The 17,237-nt window shown below is 37.9% G+C and overlaps 1 pseudogene; it reads right to left on the bottom strand.

Annotated features, from left to right (window-relative positions):
- Positions 1-2,905: 2,905 nt before the first annotated feature.
- LOC134760960 (cell division cycle protein 27 homolog) lies at positions 2,906-4,837 on the bottom strand (annotated as a pseudogene).
- Between the last annotated feature and the right edge of the window lie 12,400 nt (positions 4,838-17,237).

The raw sequence follows: 17,237 nt of genomic DNA, 5'->3' as shown, positions 1-17,237 counted from the left end.
CAAACACTTCTCTCCATTTCCACAACTACCCACGGCCCATTTTGGAACCACTGGCTCTTTGAAAAAAAATCCCAGAAGTGGCTTTGGCTTTTTGGCTAGGAGGTCTAAACCTGCTGAGAACTTTCCTGCCCAGGATTCTGTGTGAACAAAAGTGCTTCTGATGGGAGCTGGGATCCTCAGGACCATGCTTGCTAGCTCTGGATGAGTCTCTGGAAGGATGCACGGGACTCCACAAAGCTGACCTGTCCCACCGAGGTCAAATGGATACCTCTGCATTGGGCCGAGGCCTCCAACTTACATCACTGTCACCAACCGTTACCTTCAGCATCCTTGTGAGCCTGGCCAAGGCCCTGACTCCGGGGAGACTCTTGGGAGCCTGGCCTTCCTCGGCTAAAGTCCAAAGGGATGGTGACTTCCACCCACAAGGTCTCCACTGAACTGCAAAGATGTGGAGCGTAGGTCAGAGAGGGGACCAAGAGAGGAGACGTCCTGACAGGCAATGAGTTCCCTAGGCTCTGGCCACCCCACTCACGTCCCATGTACTGGGCACCCACGAGACACCACCGCTTTATCCCCTCCTCTGTACACAGCCGCCCCAACCCCACCCCACACCCCAGGCACACACACTGGAGGTTACAAAACCACACGGCCTGAATAGAGCCTGACGGAGCGACAGCTCATTTCACGAAGCTGGGGGGGGGGGTTGGGGTGGTGTGGGGTGGGGCTTGGGGGTCTGTAGAGAGCCCGATTCTCCCTCGTGAGTGGCTACAGGATACAAATGAATATCACTTCTTGGGCGGAGGGGCTTCTTTAGGCCGTCACGTTTGCCGTCAACGTTTGTGGGACTGTCTCTCAAACCCTTCCTTGAGGCCACAAAATAGATTCCACCCCACCCATCAACGTTTCCCCGGGTACTGGATGTATCCTGTCAAGAGACCTGAGCCTGACACGTTGAATTAAACACCTTTATTGGCTTTCTGTGTTTGTTTGCTTCTGAGATGGGGTCTTGTTCTGTACCCCCATGGCTGGAGTACAGTGGCGTGATCTCAGCTCACTGCAACCTCTGTCCCCTGGGTTAGAGTGATTCTGCTGCCTCAGCACCACCACACCTGGCTCATTTTTTTATTTTTAGTAGACACGTGATTTGACCCTGTTTCATTGGTTTTCACTGGAGATTCTAGATTTGAGTCACACCTCATTGTGTGCCATATAATGACTTCTTTTTTTTTAAAGCACAATATATCTGCTTTATTTGAGTGGCTGTGTATATCGTTATAATTGTGTTATAGATGAAGAAAAGGTATTAAACATGGTGCTAATGATAGTGAAAGTGAAAAGAAAAGAAAGACTACCTATTTTGTAGATAGAATAAAGTTGCTCAGTATTTAGAGTTACCTAAATACGTCAGCATTTAAACTCCTACTACTAAAATCTTGCCAGTCTGAATAGTCCTCCTTTAAACACAATTTTGATATGGTTAAGGTTTTTAAGAATGTGACTCCTGCGGAATAGCTGGACAGACAATACACATTTAAAAAAGAACAGCACAAGCATCCACCAGACTTGGGAAAAAATCAAAAACAACACAAGCCTTATGAAGAACTGAGTTCTTAAAATATTATGGAGAACATAGCTATTGGAAGAGATGGCAATATTGGCAAGTTGATTGTTACATTGTTTAGCAATAGCTAGCACTATTTTTCTGGCAATCTTTCAGGCACTGCAACTACTACTGCAAAATGATATATAATCCATTAAACAACATAATCACAAATCTAAAAATATTTTAGTAATATAATGCTTCAGATTTAGAAGCAAATCAAGTGTTAAAACTCAACTGCTATAATAACTAACCCCAAAGATAACTGTATCTGACAAAAAAGCTTCTGCAGAGTTACTACTTCAGAATTATACTTTCTCTTGATATTTATTTTATTTTATTTTTATTTTATTTTTTTCTTGAGACAGCATCTCACTCTGTCGCCCAGGCTGGAGTGCAATGGCATAAACTTGGCTCACTGCAACCTCCACTTCCCAGGTTCAAGCGATTATCCTTCCTCAGCCTCCTGAATAGCTGGGACTACAGGCGTCTGCCACCATGCCCAGCTAATTTTTATACTTTTAATATAGGCGGGGTTTCACCATATGTTCTCGATCTCTTGACGTTGTGATCTGCCCACCTTGGCCTCCCAAAGTGCTGGGATGACAGGCATGAGCCACCATGCCTTGCCTTCTCTTGATATTTAAACTTTTAAGTCAGTCCAGAGAAATACAATAAATGCCAACAGTAAGTATGGTGTTGAGGCAGAAGTAGGACCAAACTTTTTCATATGTTATTTAGTTGATAACAATATGACCTGGGTAGTAATTTCCTATGTGTCTACTTATACACAAATACAAAAAAGTAAAACAGAGATACTGCTAAATAAAGGATACATTAAGTTCTTAATAGTAACTCAATAAACTGGAACATTTTCAAAAAGCAACCGGTGAACTTTTTCAGTGTTTTTTTCTATTATCCAATAAGTGAATTATGCTATTCCTTTCCAATTTCCCAAGCACTTTTAGTCCCAATCACCATTTTTGTGTTCGAAGAAAATGTAACAAATCAAGTAACAAAACTAAACAAGCAAACAAACAAAACGCAACTACAGTATCTGCAAAAGTTTTGTAGAAGACTGAAACTGTTGAGTATAAGCATCTCGTATTCTATTATCATTAGTTAACTGAAGAGTTTGTTAAAGACATACATTTCATAAAAAAAGTTAGTTTGAAGTTATTGACCAGTATGTACCATTCGTAAGTATTAGTAACCAAATTCATGACAATAAAGAGCTATCTAACAAGAAAAATTAGTTACTAGCAGCACCATCAACAAGACTTTGTCTTTACAATTCATTACCACTTACCATGCATTGTAATGTCTAGGATTGACTCTGATAGCATTTCAAAAACAAGCTAATGCTTTGTCCAATTCTTCAGTTAAGACAAACCCTCGCCCTAATAAAGTATAGGCATAAGCATAATTTGGTTCCACTTGGATAGCTCTCTGGAAGAATTTCATTGCAATATCGTGTTCCCGTTGCAGACTGAAACAGTTCCCTGCAGCACACCAGGCCTCTGGCGAATTTTTATCCATCTCTGTTAAGTCTTTTGACAGAAATGAAAGAGCGACATCTATTTGAAGATGCCAAAGTGTTGTAGAGTAGATTTCCATGCCTTCGACTCTATAATTCTCAATCCTTCTAACCTCTGAGAATATTCTTTCAGCTTGCATGTACTCTGAAAGTTCAAAATAGGACCTTCCAATTTGGCACAGTACCCAACCAGTATTGAAGTGGTGAGAAGGTAGATGGCTCAAAATATTTATAGCCTCTTTGCAGTGGTATGAACATAAAGCTAAATAACCTTTCCCCCTTTCACGAAGAAGGCTCATCAAGCCTTCTGCTGCTGCTCTTTGTGGATTAAAAGCCTGAATCTGAGGTGTGATTGTGGATATTTCCTCTTCTGAATTGATGGAAGAGTCCAATTTTGTAATTTCCAGGTTGTCATTTATATTAGATTGAGTTATTCCTCTTTTATTAGTTTTACTTTTTGTTTTTCTGTTTGGGATTTTAGGTGGAAACTTCATTTTTAATTTCTTCTTATTCTCCTTGGTTGTGGAACTGTCACTAGTAAAGAGTCATGAACTTCTTCGATGCAGTTCATTTGGGGGAGATGTCATAGTGGGGCTCATTACCTGAGTTGTTGTAGTTATTTATGGACCAGAACTTTCTGTTAGTGAAAGAATTGGAGTTACCTCTCGGCTGTTTCCACTCTGCGAGAAGACAGATTTTGCTCCAGTTTGGCCAATTCTGGCAACAGACTTTTTTGAAGGGACTCCAGTGGATGGCACATCAATTACAGAAGGTGTATTAGTGTAGTTTTGTAAATAAGATCCATCTCCAGGACTTGGGGTTTCTAATGGCAAAATCCCAAAACTTGGGGTAAATGGACTAAGAGCTGCTGGTCCTGTTCATAAACTTCGACCAGTTTTTGGTTTATTTTGAACCTGTTTAGATAATATGGAAGTTCCTGTTCCCAGTGGGATAGTTTCAGGTGAAATTACAGCTGAATCAATAAAAGACACTGGGGAATCTGTATTCAAGGAGTACTTTGAATTGGAAGATTCTAAATTGACTCTGTTTAATTCAATTGTGTCCTGGGGTGTTTCCATAAGAAAGGTCTCAGGCTGTCTGTGACATAAACTGTGGTTAGGTACTTGTGTTGTGCAAAGTTGGGCAGACAGTTGCTAAAGTTCTGTAAAGATGTGAATTTACATGTTTGGTCAGGATCTGGCTTTTCACCTATTTCACATAATGATTCAAAGGGATAACAGAGGAAAGGATTTAAACTAAGTCTCTTTTGGAAACATTCTTATCCTTTGCAATATACATATCTTGCAATTGTATATTGTCTTGCAATATGCACATCCCAACAATGGAAGGGGAAAGCAAACTGAATCACCAAACTCAGTAGCAATATCATCATGGCTTTTCTCCTTATTAAACACTCCACCAGATAAGATTTGTTCCCAGTCTGCAAGCTTACTGAGATCAACACAACATTTTGCAAGCAGGTATTTGCATTGTGGTGTAGGACAACTGTGTCTTTTCAAGAGTCTATATGCTTTATAGCCCTTTCCTGGGAGGTAAGAACAGGTCGCCATTAAAAACAAGGCTTCTTCTGAGTGTACTTCTGCATAAAGGCGTTCTGTGAGGAAAACCCCATCTCGGTAAGCATAGTGGTTTAGTGCTTGCCATATAGCAGCCTGGAAGGGTTCCTGCAGCACTGTCATCCTCGAGGCAAAGGCCCAATTTCTGCAGTGCCTCAGGAAACCCCCACCCCACCCACCCCCCTCCCCCCTGTAGCTGCTCCGGCCCGGCCAGCCTCGGCTCATTTAAATTCACCAGTTACCGGGGGATGGGGGTGGCCGAGCCAGAATGACTTCTTTATCCTGCCGACTCTGGAAAGCCCGGCCCCTTGTGATCCATTGCAAAGCGAATGTCACCTCATGTTTGGGAAACAGATCCACTCCCAAATTCAGTGGAGGGATGTGGCATGTAGGACAAAGGACTCTCTTCCTTCTGATTTGGTCTGCACAGCGGGGCCTAGGGCTGGAGTCCTCTCTGTGAGGACCGCTGACTCCCTCTACCTTGGGTTCCATTGGCCTCACCCTGTGACATTTGTCTTGGCAGATTCTGGCCCTTCCTGGCCCTTAAGTTGCTGTCAGAAACCCCATCTCGTGTTCGGATGCCCCGAATAACTGTGGCTCGTGCCTCTCTGGAAACATTGGAAATCTCTCCTCTACACATGGTCACCTAAAACCCCAGGAGCTCGGGACACACATCTGCCATCCACCTCACTGCTTTTGGGAAAGAATGCTGAGAGTCTTTTGCCAACTCTCTCTTGACTTGAGTTCTTCATGGGTGTGTGGTTAAGACGTAGTGAGACCAGATGTATTAACTCAGGCCAGGTGCTGGTGGCTCACGCCTTTAACCCCAACACTTTGGCAGGCCGAGGATGTAGGATCCCTTGAGGAATAGCTTAACCCTGGGGAGGTTAAGGCTGCAGTGTGAGCCATAATGGAGTAATTTGGATCCAGCAGTTTTCTAAACAGTCATTTTGTAGAATCTGCAAAGAGATATTTCTGAGCTCATCGAGGCCTATGGTGAAAAGGGAAATATTTTCGAACAAAAAGAAAACAGAAGCATTCTGAGAAACTTCTTTTTGATGTGTGTATTCATCTCACAGTGTTGAAACTTTTTTTATTGAGCAGTTTGGAAACAGTCTTTTTGTAAAATCTGCAAAGGGATATTTCTTAGCCATTTGAGACCTAAGGTGAAAAAGAGATATCTTCACATAAAAACTAGGCAGAAGCATTCTGAGAAAGTTCTTTCTGATGTGTGCATTCATCTCACAGAGTTGAACCTTTCTTTTGTTTGAGCAGTTTGGAAACAGTCTTTTTTTAAAATATGCTTATGGATACTTGTGAGCCCTTTACAGCCTATGATGAAACAGGAAATAAGTTGACATAAAAACTAGACAGAATCTTCCTGAGAAAATGCTTTGCAATGTGTGCTTTCATCTCGCAGAGTTTAACTTTTCTTTTGATTGAGCAGTTTCTAAACAGTCTTTTTGTAGAATCCACAAATGGATATTTGCAGCGCTTTTAGGCCTATGGTGAAAACGGAAATATTTTCACAAAAACACTAAAAAGCAGCTTTCTGAGAATCTTCTTTGTGATGCCTGGATTCATATCACAGAGCAGAACCTTTCTTTTGATTGAGCAGATTGGAAACAGTATTTTTGTACAATCTGCAAATGGATATTTCTGAGCCGTTTGATGCCTGTAGTGAAAAAGAATTATCTTCACATAAAAACTAGACAGAATCATTCCAAGAAACTTCTTCCTGATGTGTGCATTCATCTCACAGAGTTGAACCTTTCTTTTCATAGAGCAGTTTGGAAACAGTCTTTTTGTAGTATCTGCAGAGGGATAATTGTGAATGGTTTAAGGACTATGGTGAAAAAGGAAATATCTTCACAAAAAAACTAGACAGAAGCATTCTGAGAAACTTCTTTTTTATATGTGCATTCATCTCACACAGATGAATATTTCTTTTCATTGAGCACAATGGAAAGAGTCTTTTGGTTCAATCTGCAAAGGGATATTTCTGAGCAGTTTGAGGCCTATGGTGAAAAAGTAATATCTTCACATAAAAACTAGACAGAAGCATTCTGAGAAACTTCTGTTTTATGTGTGCATTCACCTCACAGGGTTGAAACTTTCATTTCGTTGAGAAGTTCAGAAACACTCTTTTTGTAGAATCTGAAAGGGATATTTTTGAGTCCATTGAGGCCTGTGGTGAAATAGGAAATATTGTTACATAAAAACTAGACAGAAGCTTTCTGAGAAACTTCTTTGGGATGTGTGCTTTCATCTCACAGAGTTGAGCCTATCTTTTGATTTAGCAGATTGCAAACAGTCCTTTTGTTGTATCTGCAGAGGGATATTTGTGAACGGTTTGAGGCCTATGGTGAAAAAGGAAATACCTTCACATACAAAGTGGACAGAAGCATTCTGGGAAACTTCTCTGTGATGTGTGCATTCAACTCACAGAGGTGAACCTTTCTTTAGATTGAGCAGTTTGGAAACAGTTCTTTTTTAGAATCTGCAAAGGGATATTTCTGAGCCCATTGAGGCCTAGGATGAAAAAGAAATATCTTCACATAAAACTGGATAGATGCATTCTGAGGAACTTCTTTGTGATGTGTCCATTCATCTCACAGAGTTGAACCTTTCTTTGGATTGGGCAGTTTGGAAACAATCTTTTTGAAGAATCTGCAAAAAATATTTGTGAGCTCTTTATTGCCTATGGTGAAATAGGAAATATCTTCACATAAAACTAGACAGAAGCTTTCTGAGAAACTACTTTGTGATGCGTGCTTTCATCTCACAGAGTTGAACCTTTCTTTTGAATGAGCAGTTTGGAAACACTCTTTTTGTAGAGTCTGTAAATGGATATTTGGAGCACTTTGACACCCATGGTGAAAAAGGAAATATCTTCACATAAAAACCAGACAGGAGCATTCTGAGAAACTTCTTTGTGATGGGTGTATTCATCTCACAGATTTGAACATTTCTTTGGATGCAGCAGTTTGGAAACAGTCTTTTTGTAGTATCTGCAGAGGGATATTCATGAGCAGTTTATGACCTATGGTTAAAAAGGTTGTATCTTCACAAAAAAAAACTCGACAGATCCGTTGTGAGAAACTTCTTTGAGATGTATGCATTCAACTCACAGAGTTGAACCTTTCTTTGGATGAAGCAGTTTTCTAAACAGTCCTTTTGTAGAATCTGCAAAGGGATATTTCTGAGCCCATTGAGGCCTATGGTGAATTTTAGCATTTCACATGAATGCTAAACAGAAGCTTTCTGAGAAACTTCTTTGTGATGTGTGCATTCATCTCACAGTGTTGAAACTTTCTTTTGATTGAGCAGTTTGGAAACAGTCTTTTTGTACAAGCTGCAAGGGATATTTCTGAGCCATTTGAGGCCTATGGTGAAAGAGAAATATCTTCACATAAAAACTAGACAGAAACATTCTGAGAAATTTCTTTGTGATGTGTGCATTCATCACACATATTTGAACCTCTCTTTTGATTGAGCAGTTTGGAAACAGTCTTTTTTTAGAATATGCAAAAGGATATTTGTGAGCCTTTTCAGGCCTATGGTGAAATAGGGAAAATCTTCAAATAAAAACTGGACAGAAGCTTTCTGAGAAACTTATTTGTCATGTGTGCCTTCATCTCACAGAGTTGAACTTTTCTTTTGATTGAGCAGGTTGGAAACAGTCTTTTTGTAGAATCTGCAAATGGATATTTGCAACGTTTTATGCCTATGGTGAACAGGAAATATTTTCACATAAAAACTAGACAGAAGCATTCTGAGACACTTCTTTGTGATGTGTGCATTCATGTCACAGGGTTGAAACTTTCCTTGGATTAAGCAGTTTGGAAAGAGTCCTTTTGTAGAATGTCTTCACATAAAAACTACACAAAAGTTTTCTGAAAATCTTCTTTGTACTGTGTGCTTTCATCTCAAAGAGTTGAACCTCTCTTTTGATTGAGCAGTTTGGAAACACTCTTTGTAGAATCTGCAAATGGATATTTGGAATGCTTTGAGGCCTATGGTGAAAAAGGAAATATCTGCACATAAAAACTAGACAGAAACTTCTGAGAAACTTCTTTGTGATGCGTGCTTTCATCTCAGATCTGGACCTTCCTTTTCACTGAGCAGTTTGGCAACAAGTCATTTTGTAGTATCTGCAAAGGGTTATTTGTGAGCAGTTTGAGGCCTATGGTGAGAAAGTAAATACCTTCACATAATACCTAAACAGAAGTATTTTGAGAAAACTCTTTGTGATGTTTGCATTCATCTCACTGAGTTGAAACATTCCGTTCATTGAGCAGTGTGGAAACATACTTTTTGTGCAATCTGCAAAGGAATATCTGTTTGCGGTTTGAGACCTATGGTGAAAAAGTAATATCTTCACATAAAAACAAGACAGAAGCATTCTGAGAAACTAATTTTTTATGTGTGCATTCATCTCACAGAATTGAACCTTTCCTTTGATGAAGCAGTTCGGAAAGAGTTTTTTGTAGAATCTGAAAAGGGATAGTTGTGATCCCTTTGAGGCCTAAGGTGAAATAGGAAATATCTTCACATAAAAACTAGACAGAAACTTTCTGAGAAACTTCTTTGTGACGTGGGCTTTCATCTCAAAGATTTGAACCTTTATTTTGATTGAGCAGTTTGGAAAGACTCTTTTTCTAGTATCTGCAGAGGGCTATTAATGAGCAGACTGAGGCCTATAGTGAAAAAGGAAATGGCTTCTCAAAAAAACTAGACAGAAGCATCATGAGAGACTTCTATGTAATGTGTGCATTCATCTCACCAAGTTAAATCTTTCTTTTGATTGAGCTGTTTGGAAACACTCTTTTTTGTAGCATCTGCAAGGGTATAATTCTGAGCCCTTTGAGGCCTATTTTGAAATATGAAATATCTTCACATATAAACTAGACAGAAGGTTTCTAAGAAACTTCTTTGTGACGTGTGCTTTCACCTCACAGAGTTGCACATTTCTTTTGATTGAGCAGATTGGAAACACTCTTTTTGTAGAATCTGCAACTGGATATTTGGAGCACTTTGAGGCCCATGGTGAAAAAGGAAATATCTTCACAAAAAACTAAACAGAAGTTTTCTGAGAAACTTCTTTGGGATGTGTGCATTCATCCCACACATTTGAACCGTTCTTTTGATTGCTATGGTGAAAAAGGAAACTTCTTCACATAAAACTATACAAAAGCATTCTGAGAAACTTCTTTGTGATGTGTGCTTTCATCTCACAGAGTTTAACCTTTCTTTTCATTGTGCAGTTTGGAAACAGTCTTTTTGTAGAATCTGCAAAGAGATGTTTGTGAGCAGTTTGAGGCCTATGGTGAAAAAGGAAATACCTTCACATAAAAACCAGACAGAAGATTTTTGAGAAACTTCTTTGTGAAGTTTGCATTCATCTCCCAGAGTTGAATCTTCCTTTTCATTGAGCTGTTTAGAAACAGTCTTTTTGCACAATCTGTAAAGGGATATTTCTGAGTGGTTTGAGGCCTGTGGTGAGAAAGAAATGTCTTCACATAAAAATCAGACAGAAGCATTCTGAGAAATTTCTCTGTGATGTGTGCATTCATCCCACAGATTTGAAACTTTCATTTCATTCAGTAGTTCAGAAAGAGTCCTTTCATAGAATCTGCAAAGGGATATTTCTGAGCCCTTTGAGACCTATGATGAAATAGGAAATATCTTCACATAAAAACTAGACAGAAGATTTTTGAGAAACTTCTTTGTGATGCTTGCGAACCTTCTTTTTGATTGAGCAGTTTGGAAACAGTCCTTTTGTAGAATCTGCAAAGGGATATTTCTGAGCTCTTTGAGTCCTATAGTGAAATAGAAAATGTCTTCACATAATAACTAGACAGAAGCATTCTGAGAAACTTTTTGTGATGTGTGCTTTCATTTCACAGAGTTGAACATTTCCTTTGATTGAGCAGTTTGGAAACACTCTTTTTGTAGAATCAGTAAATGGATATCTGGAGCGCTTTGAGGCATAAGGTGAAAAAGGAAGTATCTGTACCTAAAAACTAGGCAGAAACTTTCTGAGAAACTTCTTTGTGATGCATGCTTTCATCTCACAGATTTGAACATTTCTTTTCATTGAGCAGTTTGGGAACAAGTCATTGTATAGAATCTGCAAATGTATATTTGTGAGTGGGGTGATGCCTATGCTGAAAAAGTAAATATTCACGTAAAAACCAGACAGAAGCTTTTAGAGATAACTTTTTGTGATGTTTGCATTCATATAAAAGAGTTGAAACTTTCTGTTCATTGAAGAGTTTGGAAACATTCTTTTTGTGCAATCTGCAAAGGAATATTTCTGAGTGGTTTCAGGCCTGTGGTGAAAAAGAAATATCTTCACATAAAAACTAGACAGAAGCATTCTAAGAAACTTCTTTTTTATCTGTGCATTCACCTCACAGAGTTGATCCTTTCTTTTCATTGAGCAGTTTGGAAACAGTCTTCTTGTAGTATCTGCAAAGGGATATTTGTGATCCCCTTTAGGCCTATGGAGAAATAGGAAATATCTTCACATAAATACTAGAGAGAATCTTTCTGAGAAACTTCTTTGTGATGTGTGCTTTCATCCTACACAGTTGAACCTTTCTTTTGATTGATCACTTTGGAAACAGTCTTTTTGAAGAGTCTACAAATGGATATTTGGGGAGCTTTGAGGCCTAAGGTCAAAAAGGAAATATATTCACATAAAAACTAGACAGAAGCATTTTGAGAAACTTCTTTGTGATGTGAGCTTTCATTTCAGAGAGTTGAATCTTTCTTTTGTTTGAGCAGTTTGGAAATAGTCTTTTTGTAAAATCTGCAAAGGGATATTTCTGAGCCATTTGAGGTCTACGGTGAAAACGAAATATCTGTACATAAAAAAGTAGACAGAAGCATTCTGAAAAACTTCTTTGTGATGTGTCCATTCATGTCACAGAGTTGAACCTTTCTTTTGATTGAGCAGTTTGGAAACAGTCGTTTTGTAGAATCTGCAAAGAGATATTTGTGAGCTCTTTATGGCCTGTGATGAAATATGAAATATCTTCACATGAAAACTAGACAGAAGATTTCTGAGAAACTTCTTTGTGATGTGTGCTTTCTTCTCACAGTACTGAACCTTTCTTTTGATTCAGCAGTTTGGAAAGTCTTTTTGTAGAATCTGCCAATGGATATTTGGAGCTATTTGAGGCCAATGGTGAAAAAGGAAGAATCTTCACATAAAAACTAGAGAGAAGATTTCTGAGAAACTTCTTTGTGATGTGTCAATTCATGTCACCGAATTCAACCTTTCTTTCGATTGAGCAGTTTGGAAACAGTCTTTTGTAGAAGCTGCCAAGGGAAATTTCTTAGCCTTTTGTGGCTTATGGTGAAAAATAAATATATTCACATAAAAACTAGACAGAAGCTTTCTGAGAAACTTCTTTGTGATGTGCCCACTCATCTCACAGAGTTAAACCTTTCTTTTGATTTAGCAGTTTGGAACATGTATTTTCTTAGAATCTGCAAATGGATATTTGTGAGCCCCTTATGGCCTATGTTGAAATATGAAATATCTTCACATAAAAACTAGATAGAAGCTTTCTGAGAAACTTCTTTGTGATGTGCACTTTCCTCTCACAGAGTTGAACCTTTCTTTTTATGGGGCGGTTTGGAAACAGTCTTTTTGTAGAATCTGCAAATGGATATTTGGAGCGTTTTGAGGCCTATAGTGGAAAAGGAAATATCTTCACATAAAAACTAGACAGTAGCTTTTTGAGAAAACTATTTGTGATATTTCCTCTCATCTCTAATAGTTGACCATTTCTTTTCATTGAGCAGTTTGGAAACAGTCTTTTTGTACAAACTGCAAAGGGATATTTCAGAGTGGTTTGAGGCCAATGGTGAAAAATAAATATCTTCACATGAAAACTAGACAGAAGCATTTTGACAAACTTCTTTGTGATGTGTGCATTCATCTCACAAATTTGAACGTTTCTTTTGATTTAGCAATTTGGAGAAAGTCTCTTGGAAGTATAAGCGGAGTTATATTTGTGAGCAGTTTAAGGCCTATTGTGCAAAAGGAAATACCTTCATATAAAAAGTAAACAGAAGCTTTCTGAGAAACTTCTTTGTGATGTGTGTTTTTGTCTCACAAAATTTCACCTTTCTTTTGATTGAGAAGTTTGGAAACATTCTTTTTGTAGAATCTGCAAATTGATATTTGGAACAATTTGAGTCCTATGGTGAAAAAGGGAATATGTTCACATAAAAACTAGACAGAAGAATTCTGAGAAACTTCTTTGTGATGAGTCCATTCATCTCACAGAGTTGAAACTTTCTTTGATGGATCAGTTTGGAAACAGTCTTTTTGTAGTATCTGCAGAGGGATATTTTTGAGTGGTTTAAAGACTATAGTGAAAAAGGAAATATCTTCACAAAATAACTAGACAGAAGCATTTTGGGAAACTTCTTTGTGATGTGTGCATTCATCTCACAATGTTGAACGTTTCTTTTGATTTAGCAATTTGGAGAAAGTCTCTTGGAAGTATAAGTGGAGTTATATTTGTGAGCAGTTTAAGGCCTATGGTGCCAAAGGAAATACCTTCATATAAAAAGTAGACAGAAGCTTTCTGAAAAACTTCTTTGTGATGTGTGCTTTTGTCTCACAGAGTTGCGCCTATCTTTTGATTGAGCAGTTTGGAAACATTCTTTTTGTAGGATCTGCAAATGGATATTTGGAGCAATTTGAGTCCTACGGTGAAAAAGGAAATATGTTCACATAAAAACTAGACAGAAGAATTCTGAGAAACTTCTTTGTGATGAGTCCATTCATCTCACAGAGTTGAAACTTTCTTTGATGGACCAGTTTGGAAATAGTCTTTTTGTAGTATCTGCAGAGGGATATTTTTGAGCAGTTTAAAGACTGTGGTGAAAAAGGAAATATCTTCACATAATAACTAGACAGAAGTATTCTGAGAAACTTCTTTGTGATGTGTGCATTCATCTCACAGAGTTGAACCTTTCTTTTGATTGAGCACTTGGGAAACAGTCTTTTTGTAGAAGCTTCAAAGGAATATTTGTGAGCCCTTTATGGCCTCAGGTGAAATGGAAATATCTTCACATACAAACTAGAGAAAAGCTGTCTGAGTAACTTCTTTGTTATGTGTGCTTTCATCTCAGAGAGTTAAAAATTTGTTTTGATTGATCAGTTTGGAAACAGTCATTTTGTAGAATCTGCAAATGGATATTTGGATCACTTTGAGGCCTATGTTGAGAAAGGAATTATCTTCACATAAAAACAAGACAGAATATTTCTGAGAAACTTCTTTGCTATATGTGCATTCATCTCACAGGGTTGAACCTTTCTTTTGATTGAGCAGTTTGGAAACAGTCTTTTTGTAGAATCTACAAAGGGATATTTCTGAACGGTTTTATGCCTATGGTGAAAAAGAAATATCTTCACATAAAAACTAGACAGAAGCATTATGAGAAATTAATTTATTATTTGTGCATTCGTCTCACAGGGTTGAAACTTTCTTTTCATGGAGCAGTTCGAAAACTGTCTTTTTGTAGAGTCTGCAAAGGCTTATATTGAAATAGAAAATATCTTCACAAAACAAGTAGACAGAAGCATTATGGGAAACTTCTTTGTGATGTGTGCTTTCATCTCTCAGATTTGAATCTTTCTTTTCATTGAACAGTGTGGAAACTCTCTTTTTGTAGATTCTGCAAAAGGATATTTGGAGGGCTTTGAGGCCTATGGTGAAAAAGGAAATATTTTCACTTAAAAACTAAACAGAAGCTTTCTGAAAAACTTCTTTGTGATGTGCATATTCATGTCACAGAGTTGAACCTTTCTTTTCATTGAGCAGTTTGGAAACCATCTTTTCGTACAATCTGCAAAGGGATATTTCTGAGTGGTTTGAGGTCTATGGTGAAAAAGAAATATCTAAGCATAAAAACTACACAGAGGCATTCTGAGAAACTTCTTTTTCATGTGTGCATTCATCTCCCAGAGTTGAACATTTCTTTTCATTGAGAAGTTCAGAAACAGTCTTTCTGTAGAATCTGCAAAAGGATATATGTGAGCCCATTGAGGGCCATGGTGAAATAGGAAATATCTTCACAGAAAAACTAGACAGAAGCATTCTGAGAAACTTCTTTGTGATGTTTGCATTCATCTCACAGAGTTGAACCTTTCTTTTGATTGATCCGTTTGGAAACAGTCTTTTTGAAGAATCTGCAAATGGATATTTGGAGCGCTTTGTGCCTTGTGGTGAAAAACTAAATATCTTCACATAAAATCTAGTGAGAAACTTTCTGAAGAACGTCTTTGTGATGTGTGCTTTTATCCCACAGAGTTGAACTTTCTTTTCATTGAGCAGTTTGGAAGCAGTCTTTTTGTATTATATGCAGAGGGATAATTGGGAGCGGTTTAAGGCCTATGGTGAAAAAGTGAATATCTTCACATAAAAACTAGACAGAAGCATTCTGAGAAAGTTCTTTGTGATGTGTACATTCATCACACAGAGTTGAAAATTTCTTTTGATTGAGAAGTTTGGAAACAGTCTTTATGTCCAATCTGCAAAGGGATATTTCTTAGACGTTTGAGGCCTATGGTGAAAAAGAAATATCTTCACATAAAAAGTAGACAGAAGCTTTCTGAGAAACTGCTTTGTGATGCATCCATTAATCTCATACAGTTGAAATTTTCTTTTGATGGAGCAGTTTGGAAAGAGTCTTTTTGTAGATTCTGTAAAGGGATATTTTTTATCCCTTTATGGCCTAAGGTGAAATAGGAAATATCTTCCCATGAAAACTAGACAGAAGCTTTCTGAGAAACTTATTTGTGATGTGTGATTTCCCCTCACAGAGTTGAAACTTTCCTTTGTTAGAGCAGTTTGGAAAGAGGCCTTTTGTAGGATCTGCAAAGAGATATTTTTGAGCCCACTGAAGCTTATGGTGAAAAAGGAAATATCTTCACATTAAAACTAGAAAGAAACCATCTGAGAAACTTGTTTGTGATGTGCACTTTCATTTCACATGTTGAACGTTTCCTTTGATTGAGCAGTTTGGAAAGAGTCTCTTTGGACAATCTGCAAAGGCATATTTCTAAGCCCATTGAGGCCTATGTTGAAATATGAAATATCTTCACATAAAAATTAGACAGAAGCTTTCTGAGAAACTTCTTTTTGATGAGTGCTTTCATCTTGCAGAGTTGAACCTTTCTTTTGATTGAGCAGTTTGGAAGCAGTCTTTTTGTAGTATCTGCAAAGGGATATTTCTGAGCAGTTTAAGGCCTATGATGAAAAAGGAAATATCTTCACATAAAAACTAGACAGAAGCATTCTGAGAAACTACTTTGTGATGTTTGCATTCATCTCACAGAGTTTAATCTTTCTTTTGATTGAGCAGTTTGGAAACACTCTTTTTGTAGAATCTGCAAATGGATATTTGGAGTGCTTTGAGGTCTATGGTGAAAAAGGAAATATCTTCACATAAAAACTAAACAGAAGCGTTCTGAGAAACGTCTTTGTGATGTGTGCATTCATCTCAGTGCTGAACCTTTGTTTTGACTGAGCAGTTTGGAAACTGTCTCTTTGTAAAATCTGCAAAGGGATATTTCTGAGTGGTTTGAGGCCTATGTTGAAAAAGAAATGTCTTCACATAATAACTAAACAGATGAACTTTGAGAAACTTCTTTGTGATGTGTCCATTCCTTGCACAGAGTTGAAACTTTCTTTTCATTGATCAGTTTGGAAACCATCTTACTGTAGAATCTGCAAAGGGATATTTGTCAGCCCTTTGAGGCCTAAGGTGAAATAGGAAATATCTTCACTTAAAAACTAGACAGAACATTCTGAGAAAATTCCTTATGATGTGTGCTTTCTTGTCACAGAATAGAAGCTTTCCTTTTATTGAGCAGATTGGAAACAGTCTTTTTGTAGTATCTGCAGTGGGATATATCTGAGCGTTTTGAGGCCTATGGAGATAAAGAAATATCTTCACATAAAAAATAGACGGAAGCATTCTGAGAAACTTATTTCTGACGTGTGTATTAATCTCACAGAGTAGAACCTTATGAATGCACAATTCAGAAACAGTCTTTTTGTACTATCTGCAGAGGGATATTTGTGTGCAGTTTGCAGCCTATGGTGAAAAAGTAAATATCTTCACAGAAAACTAGACAGAAGCATTCAGAAAAACTTCCTTATGACGTGTGCTTTCTTCTCACAGAGTAGAAGCTTTCTTTTGATTGATCAGTTTGGAAGCAGTCTTTTTGTAGAATGTGCAAAGGGATATTTTTGAGCCCTTTGAGGCCTGTGGTGAAATAGGAAGCATCCTCATATGAAAACTAGACAGAAACTTTTTGAGAAGCTTCTTTGTGATTTTTTCCATTCATTTGATAGAGTTGAACCTTACTATTCATAAAGCAGTTTGGAAACGGTATTTTTGTGGAATCTGCAAAGGGATAGTTTTGAGCCCTTTGAGGACTATGGTGAAATAGGGAATATCTTCACATAAAAACTATACAGAAGCATTC

The sequence above is a fragment of the Pongo abelii genome, chromosome Y (genome assembly GCF_028885655.2).
Source record: "Pongo abelii isolate AG06213 chromosome Y, NHGRI_mPonAbe1-v2.0_pri, whole genome shotgun sequence".
Lineage (NCBI taxonomy): Eukaryota > Metazoa > Chordata > Mammalia > Primates > Hominidae > Pongo > Pongo abelii.
This window is presented reverse-complemented; position numbering and strand designations above follow the sequence as displayed.